The sequence below is a fragment of the Pristiophorus japonicus genome, chromosome 2, assembly GCF_044704955.1.
Source record: "Pristiophorus japonicus isolate sPriJap1 chromosome 2, sPriJap1.hap1, whole genome shotgun sequence".
Classification (NCBI taxonomy): Eukaryota; Metazoa; Chordata; class Chondrichthyes; family Pristiophoridae; genus Pristiophorus; species Pristiophorus japonicus.
This window is the reverse complement of record NC_091978.1, coordinates 113,622,614-113,640,424: the sequence shown is the minus strand read 5'-3', so window position 1 is coordinate 113,640,424 and position 17,811 is coordinate 113,622,614. Positions and strand designations below refer to the sequence as shown.

Genomic DNA, 17,811 nt, shown 5'->3' with positions numbered 1-17,811 from the left:
TTAATGGATTCCTAATTTCTAAACAAGTTTTGAAGGCACAAAGACTTAAAAAAGAATTTTTCGGATGATTACGAGAAGTCACATAATGACATCAGGCTTTCTTATAAACCTGTAAAGGAGTTAACCCTTTCCATTGACAGCTGTTTTATACTGGACATTATTAATTTGGATTTCTAAATAGAATAAAAAAGGCTCACCTGACAGATAGAGGAAATGGTGGGATAGTCAGAATAAAAATAAAAACAGAACTAGCCTATATAATAATACTTGCCTGATACAAATAAAAGAAAGATACTCAAACAAAACAAATTCAAGAGTTAAAGACTAAGATAAATAAGCTGGAAGAGATTTTTTTAAAAAATGGGGCCAGAAGGATAGTGCAGTGCGCAGCCATAGCACCATCACCTATGGCAATAGAGCCAATGTATCCCACGTTGGGTAAGTGTAGTCCACAAATCCAACCTAACCCTTACCTCCGATTTCACAGAGTGACCTCAACATGCATGGCTAAAAGATGAGTAGACCAGAACCTAACACCTGGTGACGACCAGGCTATCTGTTTAAAATTTGCAGATAAAACACTCACCGAGATGGGACCGCAGCGGCTACTTCGACTCTGGAGACTCAGGATACTGGGAACCTTGAGGCCCACGCAAGCACTGGATAATACAGATGGACTACGAGAGATATAGCACACTCAGGAAAGACACAACTACATGAACTAGCTTTGTTTAATTTAACTGCCGAAATATGCATCCCAGCAGCCAAGGACTGGAGCAAGGACAGAACTTATTTTAACGCATGGCTATGTATAGTGTATTAAGTAAGGTTGTAATGCAGCAGGCTGCCGATGCTATGGGCGCCAGTATGGGGAAGGGCGCAGAAGTCCAACTGGATGGAATTTCAGTTCTAGAAGCTCATGCCTGGGCGGACGAAGCTGCAAAACAAGCCGCTAAATCCACCCCGCAAGAAACAGAAGGGTGGGAACAGAACGGAACAAAAAGGGGGGCGGATGGAGTGTGAAGCCCTACCACTGCCCCAACAACCACCCTGGGGACAACAAATCTTCCCAGCACAACCACGCAAGTCCCCCCATAAGCCCGTCCATAAAGACTGAAGCCAAAGGGGGGCTAGTAATAAAAGAATCTAAAGAAAGGATATAATTAGGATGCGTCAGCGACTACTTAACCTAAATACCAGAACCTGGCACAACGGATCCTCGAAGGCCCAGAATCCACTACCCTGAGATGCGGCAGGGGTTACGACGATGAATTCCATAGACCTGTATGCAATAGCTGACCGGGCTAACAACTTAATGGCGTAGTCTTGAGGGGTTTACTGGGGAGGGACTTGGATAACCAAGCCCTACATGCGCGGTGGGGAGATGGCGCGGAAGGGGAACTGTTACAGGTGGCCCATATGATGTAACAAAGGGAGACCCCTTATTCCAGATCGATAATATCGGTGAAGTAAGAAACCAAACTCGGTTGCGTTACCATCAGCCTGCCAGACGGGTGATTAAAGTTAACAATAGTACCAGAGGCATTGCCATAACCGACTGTTATAAAAATAACCAAGTGGTTTTATGTCGAGGTACGCCACGAATGACGAATGATGATTGCGGATTCCACCAGATAAACGGATGTATGCTGAGTATTACTCCTCTTGAACACGATCTGGAGATCATCGCTGCCCCGCAAGGGAACGGAGAGTGGTGCGTGAGCACGGGGGCAGCCAACTTAACCATATACGTCCACAGACAATGGAAATCATCCATGGAACAATACTGGAATTAAATGAGGAACAATTACGTCTGGTGCAAGGAATCCAGAATCAAAGATGACAGTATATCCGGCTGATCGAAGAAATAGACAACTTACAGAGAGACACTAACGCAATGCTGGCTGATCAGCCCTGGTACTCAAAGCTGTAGGACATTGGACTTGATGATCAAATTCACCCATGGATAAAAATAATATCACATGTACTTATAGTAATACAGGGTCTGGTTCTGATGGTCATGATGGGATTAACATGTGCACGAATTAAACAGGTCAAACGATACGTCAGGGCACGCACTATTATTAAGGCCATAAGGGATGAAAATTTAAGCAGTCCTACAGAAAGGACTTACCTTATATAACTCTGTGGGAAGGTTTCAGGAGGTCCCGAAGCTTGGGAGATGGCCACCCAGGTGAACGAACCTATCTGGAACTCGCCTACAGGGAGATAGTTATTGGGAAATATGGCCAGCTTGGCGTATAGCCAAGGGCCAAAAGGGGGGAATTATAAGAGAAATTTGGCATTGGGGTACCAGCGGGACAAGGGTTAAAGTGATGGTTCCTGCAATGGCCCATAAGGAGGTAAAAGGCCTCTCTTCGGCCTTGTACCAAGGCTCCAGAAGTTATCAATTCAATAATATTCCGACAGGATACGATGTGAGAACCTAAACAGACATTGATAAGACCTTGCGAAGAGGCTCGAGGCGACTCAAAGGTACCAAGGAAATGTATAACAAATTCCGACCTAATGAAGTCATTCTAGTCACGGCCTAAAGCGGTCACGAGGGTCTTGGCCTGTCAATCCAAAGTAGCACTAATAAGGTAGTCCAATTAGAGAAGTAGCACTGATAAGGTAGTTCAATTAGAAATCTAGGGAGGTCTTGTCTGGGAACAGAGGGGTTTTGAAATGTATAAAAGTTGTATGATTGTGCTGTTCGAGGAGCATCTCCACTCACAGGCGACTGTGATAAGAGGTGTTCCCGGACGTTCATAATAAAGATCGTTATACTTTGCCATCCGTCTCTGTCTGCTAACTTCGAGAATTGCTACGTGGGCTGGGGCGAGCGTCGACCCTCTATATCAGTGGGCCCACTCGTGGGAGAGGAAGCCTTCCCATCTCTCCCTTACAAGGGGTAAGCCATTTAGGACCGAGATGAGGAGAAACTTCTTCACCTAGAGAATGGTGAACCTGTGGAATTCTCTACCACAGGAAGTTGTTGAGGCCAATTCACTAAATATATTCAAAAAGGAGTTAGATGTAGTCCTTACTACTAGGGGGATCAAGGGGCATGGCGAGAAAGCAGGAACGTGGTACTGAAGTTGCATGTTCAGCCATGAACCCATTGAATGGCGGTGCAGGCTGGAATGGCCGAATGGCCTACTCCTGCACCTATTTTCTATGTTTCTATGTTTCTATGACAGACGTTAGTCCCACTGCCAAATATGTTGGGGTTGATGCTAGTCGACTTGAATATGTAAATTAGGGTCCTAACACCTGATAAAGGAACCCTTTGACAAATTAGTCACTGATATTCTTGAGTGTTTTTTTAAGATAAGTTTTTAATAATTTTTTAAAGAAACATCTTCCTGTGTAGCCAGAAGAAGGCAGAGTGCTCCCTCCACTTCACAGGAGTCATGATCAGTCCCCCCCATAGTCTGCTCCACCACCCTCATCCTGGAAATTACTTAAGGACTGCTAATACAGCAGGCGGTCCAAAATTGGTGTCTTCTAGCAGATGCATTGCTTGTAGATTTGCGACCAGCATCAGCAGCACTCCTCAATTACTCAGATGAGGCCTGAGGACCAATTTCCATCAGTGCTTCGGTCTCTTGCTTCAGGTGTGTATTGCTTTCATAAAACTGGGCCCAGATAATTTCCAAACCAACAAGTACTTCAAATGATATATTGTGTAGACCTCCGGCTTTAGCTCCCCATATTGTGGGAAGTCAGCACTCAGTGCAAATAGTTTTTTGCTAGGTTAGATCAGAGTGATATTACCAATTTGAGATCAATATCTGCATAGAGTGCTGTGGGTCAGGACAAGCAAGTCATACTTCTGGCCAGGGAAAACAATTGTGTTCTGTCTTCTTACAAATATGTGCAGGACATTGCTGCAAGAGTTCCTCAGCTCTTGATCCAGCCATTTTCTGGTGCTTCAGCAATGACATTCCCCCCATCATAAGATTGTAAGTGGGGCTGACCACTGACAATTCTACAATGTTTAGCTCCTTTTACAACTTTCTCTGACAATGAAGCAGCCAATGTCAGCTTACAATAGGACTTGGACAACAAATGGCAGGTAACATGAGTGCCAGGCAATGGACATCTCCAACAAGAAAAGGCCCAACTACCTCATTCTGACCTTCAATGACACCACCATCACCATTACCAAGCCACCCACCATCAATATGGGGGTCACCATTGACCAATAGTTTAACTCGATCAGCCATATCAACAACATGGCTACCAGAGCAAGTCAGAGGCTGGGTACTTTGTGACAGGTGAGTCACAAATGACCACTCAAAGCCTATCTGCCATTTAATACCTCGTCAGGAGTGTGATGAAATACTTATCATTCTCATGGATGGGTGCAGCTGCAACAATACTCAAGAAGCTTGACATGATCCAGGACAAAGTAGTCTGCTTGATCGCTACTCCTGCCACTAGATGCCATATCCACTCTCTCTACCACCAGTACATTGTGGCTGCAGTATGTACTACCTACAGAATGCACAGTCATTACATTCAGCCCTGTGAACTCTACCACCAAGAAGAACAAGAGCAGTAAGATCGTGGGATCGCCATCATTTCCAAAAGCTTGGTTAAAAAAAAATGGGTTTTAAGGAGGGTATTAAATGAGGAGAGGCAGGTGGAGAGGTTGAGAGTTTTAGGGAGGGAATCCCAGAGCTTGGGGTCGAGACGGCTGAAGGCATGGTCGCATATTTTCCCAAAGACTCTCCCCAGCCCCAGTTTATATTGAAAGAGTCAGTCACTGTGTCAAGGTACACCTGGATACGTTGCCTGGCTTTTTGTGAGAAGGGCCATTCTTCTCAGGGGATTCCTACACATGTGTACCCCAATCTGTGATTTTGTCCATTTCTATTGATTGGGGGGTGTATGTACACAAATCTTTGAAGGTAGCAGAACAAGTTGAGAAGGCTGTTAAGGAAGCAAATGGGATCCTTGGCTTTATTAATAGAGGCATAGAGAATGATAGGTAAGGAAATTATGCTAAACTTTTATTAAAAACTGGAGTATTGTGTCCAATTTTTTACACAGCGAGTTGTTGTGATCTGGCATTCGCAGTCTTAAAGGGTGGTGGTAGCAGATTCAATAGTAACTTTCAAAAGGGAATTGGATAAATACTTGAAGTGAAAAAAGTAACAGGACTCTGGGGAAAGAGCAGGGGAACCGGACTAATAGGATAGCTTTACCAAAGAGCCAGCACAGGCATGATTGGCTGAATGGCCTCCCGTGCTGTATCACTTATGATTCTATGAAATGGTAAGGAGAAGGGAGGGTGGGAAGCATGAGGCCAGAGTCAGAGGAATGGAGAGTTCCGGGTGGGCTGGAGGAGGTTACAGAGATAGGAAGGGGCAAGAATATGATAGAAGTTAAACATGAGGATGAGAATTAGCAGAAGGGTCAAGAACTAGAGGACACAGATTTTAGGTGATTGGCAAAAGAACCAGAGGTGACATGAGGAAAAACCTTTTTACGCAGCGAGCGGTTAGGATCTGGAATGCATTGCCAGAGAGTGGTGGAGGCAGATTCAATCGTGGCTTTCAAAAGGGAATTGGTTAAGTACCTGAAGGAAAATATTTGCTGGGCTACAGAGAAAAGGCAGGGGACGGGTTTAGCTTAAATGTTCTTGCAGAGAGCTGGCATAGGCTCAACGGGCCAAATGGCCTCGTTCTGTGCTATAACCATTCTATGATTCTATTTCAGACAGGCAATGATGTCAGACAGGCAATGAGTTCCGATGGGCAATGATGTCCAACAGGCGATGATGTTGAATATACAGTTGACCACGTGATGAATGACAGAATGACAGAACTGTGAGCCCAATGTACAAAATTATGCAAACCTAATCTGAAGTTGGTTAAATGCGTTGACCACAATGTCAAGCCTATAAGACAATGTAATATGGTGTGTGAAATATAAAGACAAATATCAAAGTTTAGAATTTCAGTTATGGAGCAGTGTGTACAGCCAGTCCTTGGACATCGCATGTGCCAAAGGTAGGATGGCTCAAAAGAATATTGCAGTCATTAATAATAAATGCATAAAAGTGACTGAGAAGTATGCTGATATATTTAAAGACTTGCAATGTGTGGTCGGAAAGCACAGTATATGACTAATCCCAGATGCTCAACCAGTCATTTACCCACCAAAGAATGTGCCATTTGTGCTTTGTGATAAAGTTCATGATGAGCTAGACATAATGGAGAAACTTAAATAATAAAGAACGTGGAAGATAAAAGGCAATGGGTTAGCAGTGTGGTGACAGTAGTCAAGTTACATAATGGATGAGTGAGAATATGTCTCGAGCTTAAAGATAAAGCTATAGAAAAGGAACATTATACAGCGTAGATTATTGAGGAAGTAGTGTTACAGTTTTCAAAGCTAAAACATTTTAGCAGGCTTGCTACAACTTTTGGCTATGGGCAAGTATAATTAGATGAAGACTCATAAAATTTGTACACATTTAATAATCCTTTTGGCAGATATACCCTTTGGGATCACTTCAACTGTGGAAATTATCCAACACATCACAACACAGGTGCAGCATGACATTGAAGGAGTGGATGTTATAGTCGATAATATCCTGATTTAGGGAGAGAATGAACAGAAACATGACCTAAGATAAAAAAACTCCCTGAAGCTAAATATGAACAAATGCATGCCTAAAGTAATATAACCCAGATACATTGAACACACTCTCACATCAAAAAGTTTAAAACAAAGTGGAAGCAATCAAATACACGAGAAAACCCAACAACAAGAAGACCTGCAACAGTACGTGTTCTAAGAAATTATGAATTGGAAGAAATCACTTGAGACCAAAAAGTCTCTTCAGACGGGTGTTAGAATTGAAGGATTCATTCCATGGTTCAATGGCTAAAGCTACTTAAACAACGTGGACATAAATAACTGATAACAGGTAGCTCCAAACATCTGAAGGCCAAGAATGGCATGTCTGACTCCAATCTGGGGAGGATAAACGGAAACGATATGCGAAGAGGAGGGTTTCACCTAAAAGTTGAGACAAAGAACTCGACATATCATAGGTTCAATGGACTGTCCATATTCTACACCAGGCCCACCCCTAAAAAGAGAATAAAAGTAAGACCTAGAAGGTGATTCAGGAATTCATCGAGGGGAGATCGAGGAGGCGGAGCGGCGGGAGATCGAGGAGGTGGAACAGCATCGAGTTGAGAGACCTACAAGAGGCCCATCAGTCGCAGTTGGGGAGTGGGAGATCGAGGAGGGGGAGCAGCGTCGAGTCTGGAAGCCCACAAGAGGCCCATCAGTTGCAGTCGGGGAGTGGGAGATCGAGGAGGCGGAGCGTCGAGTCGGAAGGCCTACAAGAGGCCAGCCGGTGCAGCTGCAGCAGGGAGGCAAAAAAGAAGCAGAAAGAAGTCGAAGGGTGACATCACAGCCAAGAGGGTAAGTGATTGGCTGGTGATTGGTGAGTAGTTTTTCTTTTTCTTCATCAGTAAGTAACCTTTTAGCATTGTTGCCAAATTAAGTTAATCTAAGAGTTAAGTCATGGCAGGAGAGCTCAGGCAAGTGTTATGCTCCTCCTGTACTATGTGGGAAGTCAGGGACGCTTCTAGTGTCCCTGATGACTACATGTGCGGGAAATGCATCCGCCTGCAGCACCTGACAGACCGCGTTGAGGCACTGGAGCTGCGGGTGGATTTACTATGGAACATCCACGATGCTGAGGATGCCGTGAATAGCACATTTAATGAGTTGGTCTTACTGCAGGTAAAGGTTACACAGACAGATAGGGAATGGGTGACCAACAGGAAGAGTAGTGGACGGAAGGTAGTGCAGGGGTCCCCTGCGGTCATCCCCCTGCAAAACAGATACACCGCTTTGGGCACTGTTGAGTGGGATGACTCATCAGGGGAGAACAGCAGCAGCCAAGTTCATGGCACCGTGGGTGGCTCTGCTGCATAGGAGGGCAGGAAAAAGAGTGGGAGAACTATACCGATAGGGGATTCAATTGTAAGGGGAATAGATAGACGGTTCTGTGGCCACAACCGAGACTCCAGGATGGTATGTTGCCTCCCTGGTGCAAGGGTCAACGATGTCTCGAAGCGGGTGCAGGATATTTTGAAGAGTGGGGGTGAACAGCCAGTTATCGTGGTGCATATAGGTACCAACGATATAGGTAAAGACGAATTTAGGGAGCTAGAAGCTAAATTAAAAAGTAGGACCTCAAAAGTAGTAATCTCAGGATTGCTACCAGTGCCACGTGCTAGTCAGAGTAGGAATTGCAGGATAGCTCAGATGAATACTTGGCTTGAGGAGTGGTGCAGCAGGGAGGGATTCAAATTCCTGGGACATTGGAACCGGTTCTGGGGGAGTTGGGACCAGTACAAACCGGACGGTCTGCACCTGGGGAGGACTGGAACCAATGTCCTAGGGGGAGTGTTTGCTAGTGCTGTTGGGGAAGGGTTAAACTAATATGGCAGGGGGATGGAAACCTATGCAGGGAGACAGAGGGAAGTAGAATGGGGACAGAAGCAAAAGATAGAAAGAAGAAAAGTAGAAGTGGAGGACAGAGAAACTCAAGGCAAAAAGCAAAAAGGGCCACATTACAGCAAAATTCTAAAGGAGCAAAGTGTGTTAAAAAGACAAGCCTGAAGGCTCTGTGCCTCAATGCGAGGAATATTCGGAATAAGGTGGACAAATTAACTGCGCAGATAGCAGTTAACGGATATGATGTAATTCGCTTCACGGAGACATGGCTCCAGGGTGACCAAGGCTGGGAACTCAACATCCAGAGGTATTCAACATTTAGGAAGGATAGACAGAAAGGAAAAGGAGGTGGGGTGGCGCTGCTGGTTAAAGAGGAAATTAATGCAATTGTAAGGAAGGACATTAGCTTGGATGATGTGGAATCGGTATGGGTGGAGCTACAGAATACCAAGGGGCAGAAAACGCTAGTGGGAGTTGTGTACAGACCACCAAACAGTAGTAGTGAGGTTGGATACAGCATCAAACAAGAAATAGGGATGCGTACAATAAAGGTACAGCAGTTATCATGGGCGACTTTAATTTACATATTGATTGGGCTAACCAAACTGGTAGCAATGCGGTGGAGGAGGATTTCCTGGAGTGTATTAGGGATGGTTATCTAGACCAATATGTCGAGGAACCAACTAGAGGGCTGGCCATCCTAGACTGGGTGATGTGTAATGAGAAAGGACTAATTAGCAATCTTGTTGTGCGAGGCCCCTTGGGGAAGAGTGACCATAATATGGCAGAATTCTTTATTACGATGGAAAGTGACTCAGTACATTCTGAGACTAGGGTCCTGAACTTAAAGAAAGGTAACTTCGATGGTATGAGACGTGAATTGGCTAGAATAGACTGGCGAGTGATACTTAAAGGGTTGGCGGTGGATAGGCAATGGCAAACATTTAAAGGTCACATGGATGAACTTCAATAATTGTACATCCCTGTCTGGAGTAAAAATAAAATGGAGAAGGTGGCTCAACCGTGGCTAACAAGGGAAATTAAGGATAGTGTTAAATCCAAGGAAGAGGCATATAAATTGGCCAGAAAAAGGAGCAAACCTGAGGACTGGGAGAATTTTGTAATACAGCAGAGGAAGACAAAGGGTTTAATTAGGAGGGGGAAAATAGAGTATGAGAGGAAGCTTGCTGGGAACATAAAAACTGACTGCAAAAGCTTCTATGGATATATGAAGGGAAAAAGATTAGTGAAAACAGAAGTAGATCCCTTGCAGTCAGATTCAGGTGAACTTATAATGGGGAACAAAGAAATGATGGACCAATTGAACAAATACTTTGGTTCTGTTTTCACGAAGGAAGACACAAATAACCTTCTGGAAATACTCGGGGACTGAGGGTTTAGTGAGAAGGAGGAACTGAAGGAAATCCTTATTAGGTGGGAAATTGTGTTAGGGAAATTGATGGGATTGAAGGCCGATTAATCCCGGGGCCTGATAGTCTGCATCCCAGAGTACTTTAGAAGGTAGCCCTAGAAATAGTGGATGCATTGGTAATCATTTTCCAACTCTGGATCGGTTCCTATGGATTGAAGGGTAGCTAATGTAACACCACTTTTTAAGAAAGGAAGGAGAGAGAAAATGGGTAATTATAGACCGGTTAGCCTGACATCAATGGTGGGGAAAATGTTGGAATCAATTATCAAAGATGAAATAGCAGCACATTTGGAAAGCAGTGACGGGAACGGTCCAAGTCAGCATGGATTTATGAAAGGGAAATCCAGCTTGACATAAGAACATAAGAACATAAGAATTAGGAACAGGAGTAGGCCATCTAGCCCCTCGAGCCTGCTTCGCCATTCAAAAAGATCATGGCTGATCTGGCCGTGGACTCAGCTCCACTTACCCACCCGCTCCCCATACCCCTTAATTCCCTTATTGGTTAAAAATTTATCTATCTGTGATTTGAATACATTCAATGAGCTAGCCTCAACTGCTTCCCTGGGCAGATTTCCCAGTTATCAATGTAGATAAATGTGAGGTTATCCACTTTGGTGGCAAAAACACGAAGGCAGAATACTATCTGAATGGCGGAAGATTAGGAAAAGAGGAGGTGCAGTGAGATCTGGGTGTCATGGTACATCAGTCATTGAAAGTTGGCAAGCAGATTCAGCAGGCGGTGAAGAAGGCAAATGGTATGTTGGCCTTCATAGTTAGGGGATTTGAGTATAGGAGCAGGGAGGTCTTACTGCAGCTGCACAGTACCTTAGTGAGGCCTCATCTGGAATATTGTGCTCAGTTTTACTCTCCTAATCTGAGGAAGGATGTTCTTGCTATTGAGGGAGTGCAGCGAAGGTTCACCAGACTGATTCCCGGGATGGCAGGACTGACATAGGAGGAGAGACTGGATCGACTGGGCATTTATACACTGGAGTTTAGAAAGATGAGAGGGGATCTCATAGAAACATATAAAATTCTGACGGGACTGGACAAATTAGAGGCAGGTAAATGTTCCCGATGTTGGGGAAGTCCAGAACAAGGGGACATAGTCTAAGGCTAAGGGGTAAGCCATTTAGGACTGAGATGAGGAGAAACTTCTTTACTCAGAGAGTTGTTAACCTGTGGAATTCCCTACCGCAGAGTTGTTGATGCCAGTTAATTGGATATATTGAAGAGGGAGTTAGATATGGCCCTTACGGCTAAAGGGATCAAGGGGTATGGAGAGAAAACAGGAAAGGGGTACTGAGGTGAATGATCAGCCATGGTCTTATTTAATGGTGGTGCAGGCTCAAAGGGCCAAATGGCCTACTCCTGCACCTATTTTCTATGTTTCTATGTTTCTATCATCATCAAAGGCAGTCCCTCGGAATCGAGGAAGACTTGCTTCCTCTCTAAAAATGAGTCCTTAGGCAGCTGAACAGTCCAATACAAGAACTACAGTCCCTGTTGCAGGTAGGACAGATAGTCGTTGAGGGAAGGGGTGGGTGGGATTGATTTGCTGAACGCTCTTTCTGCTGCCTGCGCTTGATTTCTGCATGCTCTCGACGATGAGACCCGGTGCTCAGCGCCCTCCCGGATACACTTCCTCCACTTAGGGCGGTCTTTGGCCAGGGACTCCCAGGTGTCAGTGGGGATGTTGCACTTTATCAGGGAGGCTTTGAGGGTGTCCTTGTAACGTTTCCTCTGCCCACTTTTAGATTGTTTGCCGTGAAGGAGTTCCGAGTAGAGCGCTTGCTTTGGGAGTCTCGTGTCTGACATGCGAACAATGTAGCCTGCTAATCAAGTGTGGTCAGTGCTTCAATGCTGGGGATGTTGACCTGGTCAAGGCCAGACAGCAAAGACAAGAACTATTCATGCCACCAGCCGTCTGTCCGATCGGGACTAATAACAGTTACGTGTCACAGTCGTATGTCTATCCTGATTGTGTGTTGTGTTGACTATATTTGAACTACCGCTCCTTAAAATAAAATGCCTTATGACTCCTAAGACCCTTTGAGTATCTGTGTGTGACCTGTGATCATAATATTACAGTGGTGTCAGAGTTGGGATTCACAGTGTTAGGTGTTCTCAGCTTCCGGTTAGTGGTGGACTGGGAGACTGAGTAGAATGTGCGTGATCGCCACTTAGACTGAGTAGTTTACTCCCTGAAAGAAGGGAAAAGGAGGGAGCGTGTCAGATAGGTGAAACCTAACACAAAATGGAGGGTGCTTATTACTGAGGAAAAAGTCGCAAACAGTCTAAACAAACAGAAGAGAAGTGTTAGAGATAACGAGGGAAAAGATCTAAGCTGCAAGTTAACCCATCTGAGAAATCAGCAAAGGAAGGAAAAAAAACTGGGAATTAGAGAATAAGTTGCTGAGCCAACAATTGAAAAGAAAATGAAACCGATACATAAGTTTTAGTTTTAGTGCCGAGAAAAATGAAAGGAATCTTAAGAAAATGTTGGAATTTGTGTGGAAGTGTGTCAAAGTGTGGCTGTTTCGCTGATTATTTTCACTATAATTTACGAAACTAGAAATGCACAAGATGGTTTGTTTTACAAAAGATAAGCTTCTGCCTTGAAGTTACAGTTGATATTACTTTGTTTTAATTGGATTACAGTGAAACAATTGCTATTGTCTTGTATAATTTAAATGAAAAATTAATTTGAACATTTAAAAAGCACTGTCTTCTTGTGCTGTGCCTCTTTTTAAAAAAAAAGCCTGTATGAATATAAGCTGAGGGGAGCCCCACCCTTTTTTCCTTTTGTGTTGAATGTATGATGTTTGTAGCAATGTGTAAACTAATTTTTCTCCAGTTCTATTCAATATTTTTACAGTCATTTGGAAAGGCATCGGAAGAAAAAAACAAATATAAAATCTGATGTAACTTACTGTATATTTTTTGTTTTATTTTATCTCCTCTATTGTGTTTTGTTGCGCTGATACAATTGGGGTGAATTAAATTGTAAAAACCCAACTTATATCGTGACCACAGTGAAATTCTGATTATTTTAAATTATGTGAGAGTTTCAAGTTCCACACACGAGATTCTCACATTTAAAAAAAAATCATTGGCAGTATTTGAATTAGAATTTTGCGACATTTGAGGTAATTTTGCTTGTTAAACATTTTGGTTATATTGGAAAATCTTGGGTTTGGAAACCTTGTTAAAGAAAAAGCTAAGAAGTTTAGAAACTATTCGAGTTTCATCTAAAATGCTGTCTTCATCGATGAAAATGTTACATTTAAAACTAATAACGACAGCTTTCCTCATGATTTCTGCTGTTTTAATGGATTTTTAATTCCTAAGGAAGTTTTGAAGGTAAGACTGGGACAGGTAAGACTGAGGACAAAAAAAGGTTTCTATCAGGAAAGGTTTTTTAAAAAAACAATCACGTAAAGTGACGCAATTGCATGTGTCTGCTTCGCCTTCTCACAAACCTGCAAAGGAGTTAACCTCTCCAGTGACAGCTGTTTTTTGGCTCACCAAACAACTTTAGTATTGCTGAATAACATTTTTAAGATATTATTAATTTAAGTTTCTTAATTTTAAGTGAATATTTTCCCACATGCCAGAAGGAAAATTATGATTTGACAAAGTTCCATTAAAAGAAACTGGTTGAGAACAGTCTAGATGGTTTCTGGAAGATGGTTTGTAGGGAAATAAAATTGAACATTGACAAAACCTGTCAGTGCAACAATACTGTTGTTTGGATTTGTGATAGGTTTGAAATGATAAAATGGACTCTGGCACAATATAACAGGTTATAAAGTACTTGGACCAAGTGGGAATGTTTGATCTATGTTTTCTATCTTTAATAATGCACTGGACAGTATAGTTCCTCCAGGGATCATGAATGAGATGAATGGTAATTCATGGGATGTGTAAATTGGTGAAAGGAAGTGATTGAGGGTGTAAAATACAAACAGGAGAATTGAATTTTCTTAACATTCTAGTGAAAGTCAGGAAAGTATAGCTACGAATAGTACATTGATAGCTTTCTCTTAGAGACATTTGTGTCCTTGCCTATGTACCTTTTTAAGAAAACTGCATTGATAGCCTGGCCACTACCCAAGACATCAGGACCATGCAGTGAGAGATGAGCAAAGATCTCCAGACGACGACAATCTTTTGATAAGATCACCTAAAAGCCCGAGAATGGTTTGTATCGGATGGCATGTGTAGCATGAGTGTGCAAATGTGATTACCATCCAGAAATGAAACAGTGAATTTGCACTGAATAACAGATCCCAGACATGCTCAGTTACTTAACGACAACAATAAGACATGAAATGGTTAATGTGGCTCAGGAGAGTGAGACAACTTTTAAAGCATTGACACCTGTCCCATTGGGCTTAATATATCAGTACACCCTTGGGTTTGTATTATTTCACATGCTCTGGTAGTTCTCCAACTGGTAATGATAGTGTATTTGATATATGTACCTTGTGTAGTAAGACTTTGATGCATAAGCTAATTGTGTACTCATGTCTATGAATAACCAACACCAAAAAAAAAAAGAATTAATTGAACACACCGAAGGAGAAGATCGAAAGCAACATAGAGGAGACCCCAGGTGGGGTGAGATCAAGAAAGATAGAAGAAACTGAGGCTACCCGAGGTGGGGCAGAACTGGAACACCAGACCAATGAATTGAAATTAAGGAAGAGGTCAGAGGTTGCTGCTCCCCCTCAAAGGAATGGACTGCAAGAAAGGGGGAAATCTTCATTTCTGAGTCTCCCTACTAAGTAACACCCAAGTGGAGAAAGCAAATAACTTGGCAAATTTAGAGTAATCAAAAGCTGATTTTGATAAGTCAATAAGGATATTTCCTTCTCAAAGAAGGGAATGTAAGAAATTGTGAATTGAAAGAAATAACTTGAGACCAAAAAGTCTCTTCACACTGAATTCATTCCATGGTACAATGGCTAAAGCTACTTAAACAATGTGAACATAAATAACTAATAACAGGCAGCTCCAAACATCTGCAGGCCAAGAATGGCATGTCTGACTCCAGCCTTGGGAGAATAAACAGGAAAGATATGTGAAGAGGAGGGTTTCACCTAAGAGTTAAGACAAAGAACTCAACAGATCATATGTTCAATGGTCTTGTCCATATCCTACACTAGGCCCAGTCCTAAAAAGAGAATAAAAGAAAGACCTAGAAGGCGTTTCAGGTCAGACAGTGAAGATAAGAACTGTTCATCCCACCAGCCGCCTATCTGATAGGGACTAATAACAGCTATGTGTCACGGTCGTATATCTGCTATGTCTATTCTGATTGTGTGTTGTGTTTGACTATATTTGAACAACCACTCCTTAAAATAAAATGCCTTATGGCTCCTAAGACCCTTTGGGTATCTGTATGTGACCTGTGATCATAACCTACAATGTTACATGGTGAAATATTTAGTTAAGTTCCTGCTTAACTTGTCAGATGTCACAAAACTGCTAAAAAATCTTAATGAAAAAGACATCAAACATTCATGAGATGCACTGCTTGGTGATGCAAACTCTAGTGTTAAAATATTAAAATGTGACCAAATCAATGAAGATTATCATTGATGTTTCCAGCTCAGGAGGGCCAATCAATAGCTTATGCTTCATAAGCATTTCTACCAACTCTACAGGGATATCCAAAATAGAGAAAGAGTTTATAGCTGTAGTAGATGAATGAAAAAAGTTCTACTATTATATCTATATAAAATATTTTGTGGTGGAGAGTAATCATAAGCTTCTGGAGACAATGATCAAAAAGTTGCTTGATTAAACCTTACCTAATCTACAGATTATGGGGGAGAAATTGGTTCTTGTCACGTCTGATTTTTGGATGAAAAATAGGAGCTGGAGAGACTAGTTTCTGCATCTGGTTCCCCAACCCTGGAAGTGTGTCGGTCTTAAAATGTCAATGACTTCTGAATGTCCGGGATCCCTCCTAAAATAGGCATTAGGCCCTTTGAACTGCTAATCAGGGGCCTAACACCTACCAAATTTGGCAGAAACTGGGATCACCTTGCACCGCGAATGCTCCCTTCAGCTTTGCCAGGAAATTCTTAAAGGGACCATTGGAAGGTTTAAAAAAAAAATGCATTCAGGGGATGTGGGCATCGCCAGCAAGACCAGCAGTTATTACCCATCCCTAATTTCTCTTAACTGAGTGGCTTGCTAGGCCATTTCTGGGGGCTGTTAAGAGTTAACCACTTTGCTGTGGGTCTGGAGTCACATAGGCCAGACCAGGTAAGGACCCTAAAGGACATTAGTGAACCAGATGTTTTTTTTACAACAATCCAATAGTTACATGGTCATCACTGGAGGTAACAGAAGAGATAAATTTCTTTGTTTGCACTTATCTCAATGCCAGTGCTCCTCTTGGCTCAACAGCAATACTGCAGGCTGCTGAGGGCCCAAGCTTACCCTACTCCCATTCATCCTCCAATCTGGACTTACCTGCTGTCTGGTTCGGTGCGTGAGCTGACCAATTTTGCAAATGCCCCAACTGGTGAACTGTCTCAAAACTCACAAAAGGTCAGTGACCTGAAATGTTAACTCTGTTTCTCTCTACCTGACCTACTGAGTATTTTCAGCATTTTCTACTTTTATTTCAATTTCCAGCATCCGCAGTATCTTGCTTTTGCTTTAGTTATATAGGTATTTACTTTGAATATGAAATACTGCATTGATATTTTCCAGGCAGTTATTTGGAACAAAATGAAATCTGTTTTTGGAATGCTGCTCTCTAACATTCAAAAAACATTCAGTTGTTAAGGAAGTGTAATTGGCTCACTCTGGTGAAGTCAGCCAGGGAGATCCCAATGGATGTACTCACTATCCAGTACTGATATTGATGGTTTTCATCGGGTTCCAAGCTGGATGGGAGCCTTCTTTTATTTAATTAAGTCTGCTGAAAAACTTTCCAGAAAGCGATATTAAAAAAATCCTCAAGTGCAACCAAGTATTGTTTAATTTGGAGCTGAAACACAAATCATGTTTTTTTTTAGTTTAATTGACTGCTGCTATGGAAAGACTAAAAGCCCTAGGCCTAGAAATCCAGGTCATTTGCACCTCCCGTTGGCGCTAAAGGGACGCAAACGACTTTGCGACTGGGCGTCGCGCCGCTAACGACTTCCGCTAAATTTGGCGGTGGTAACCCGTAGCACTCTGCTGGCAATGCTGACATCATCACCATGCGCAGCGCCCTGTCAGCGCCCCAGACTCTAAATTGGGTATTGCCCCTTGAAGCTGCGCTGGGCGATGACAGCTTCAGGGGATGCGTACAGGGCGGCCGGCCATTCATGGGGCGAATGTTAAAGGGGAGGGGTGCTGCTCTTTAATTTAAAAAAAAATTCTCCAATTATTTTGTGTGCCGCTTTGAACGTGGGGTCCATGCCGTGATTGGTCAGCCTGGCACTCTGCTTGAGTGACAGGCTGTTGGCATGGCACACCCGCTTCCAGGTTGTCCAGGTAGGACTCTTTTATTTGGTGCATAGTATGCAGCTTGGGCCCTTCCCTTTAATGCAGGGAGGAGCCCTTCCTATGTAGCAGCGCTACGCGGCCCAGTGCGTAGCGCTGCGCCCCGCCACCCTCACTTGCAAGAGGTGAGATTTCTGCGCTGGGCGCAAAGTCTCGTGCCTTGCGAGTATTACCGCTCCCAAATGGGACGGTACCAAATTTGACCCAGCCAATTTCTTCCTCCTTGTGAGCATGCAAAAATGAGTGCAAGTCTGTGCACATGTGGCTTGACTGGCTGCCATGAACAACAAGCCTATTTTCTGAGTATAGCAGACTTAAAAATAAATATTTGGAAAAGATGCAAATACAACAACAATTTAGTGATTATT

The 17,811-nt window shown here is 43.0% G+C and overlaps 1 protein-coding gene across 1 annotated transcript in view; it reads right to left on the bottom strand.

The window, feature by feature from the left end:
* LOC139228888 (sodium channel protein 1 brain-like) overlaps positions 1-17,811 on the bottom strand; it is a 304,090-nt gene that overhangs the window by 66,631 nt on the left and 219,648 nt on the right. The window lies entirely within an intron of this gene.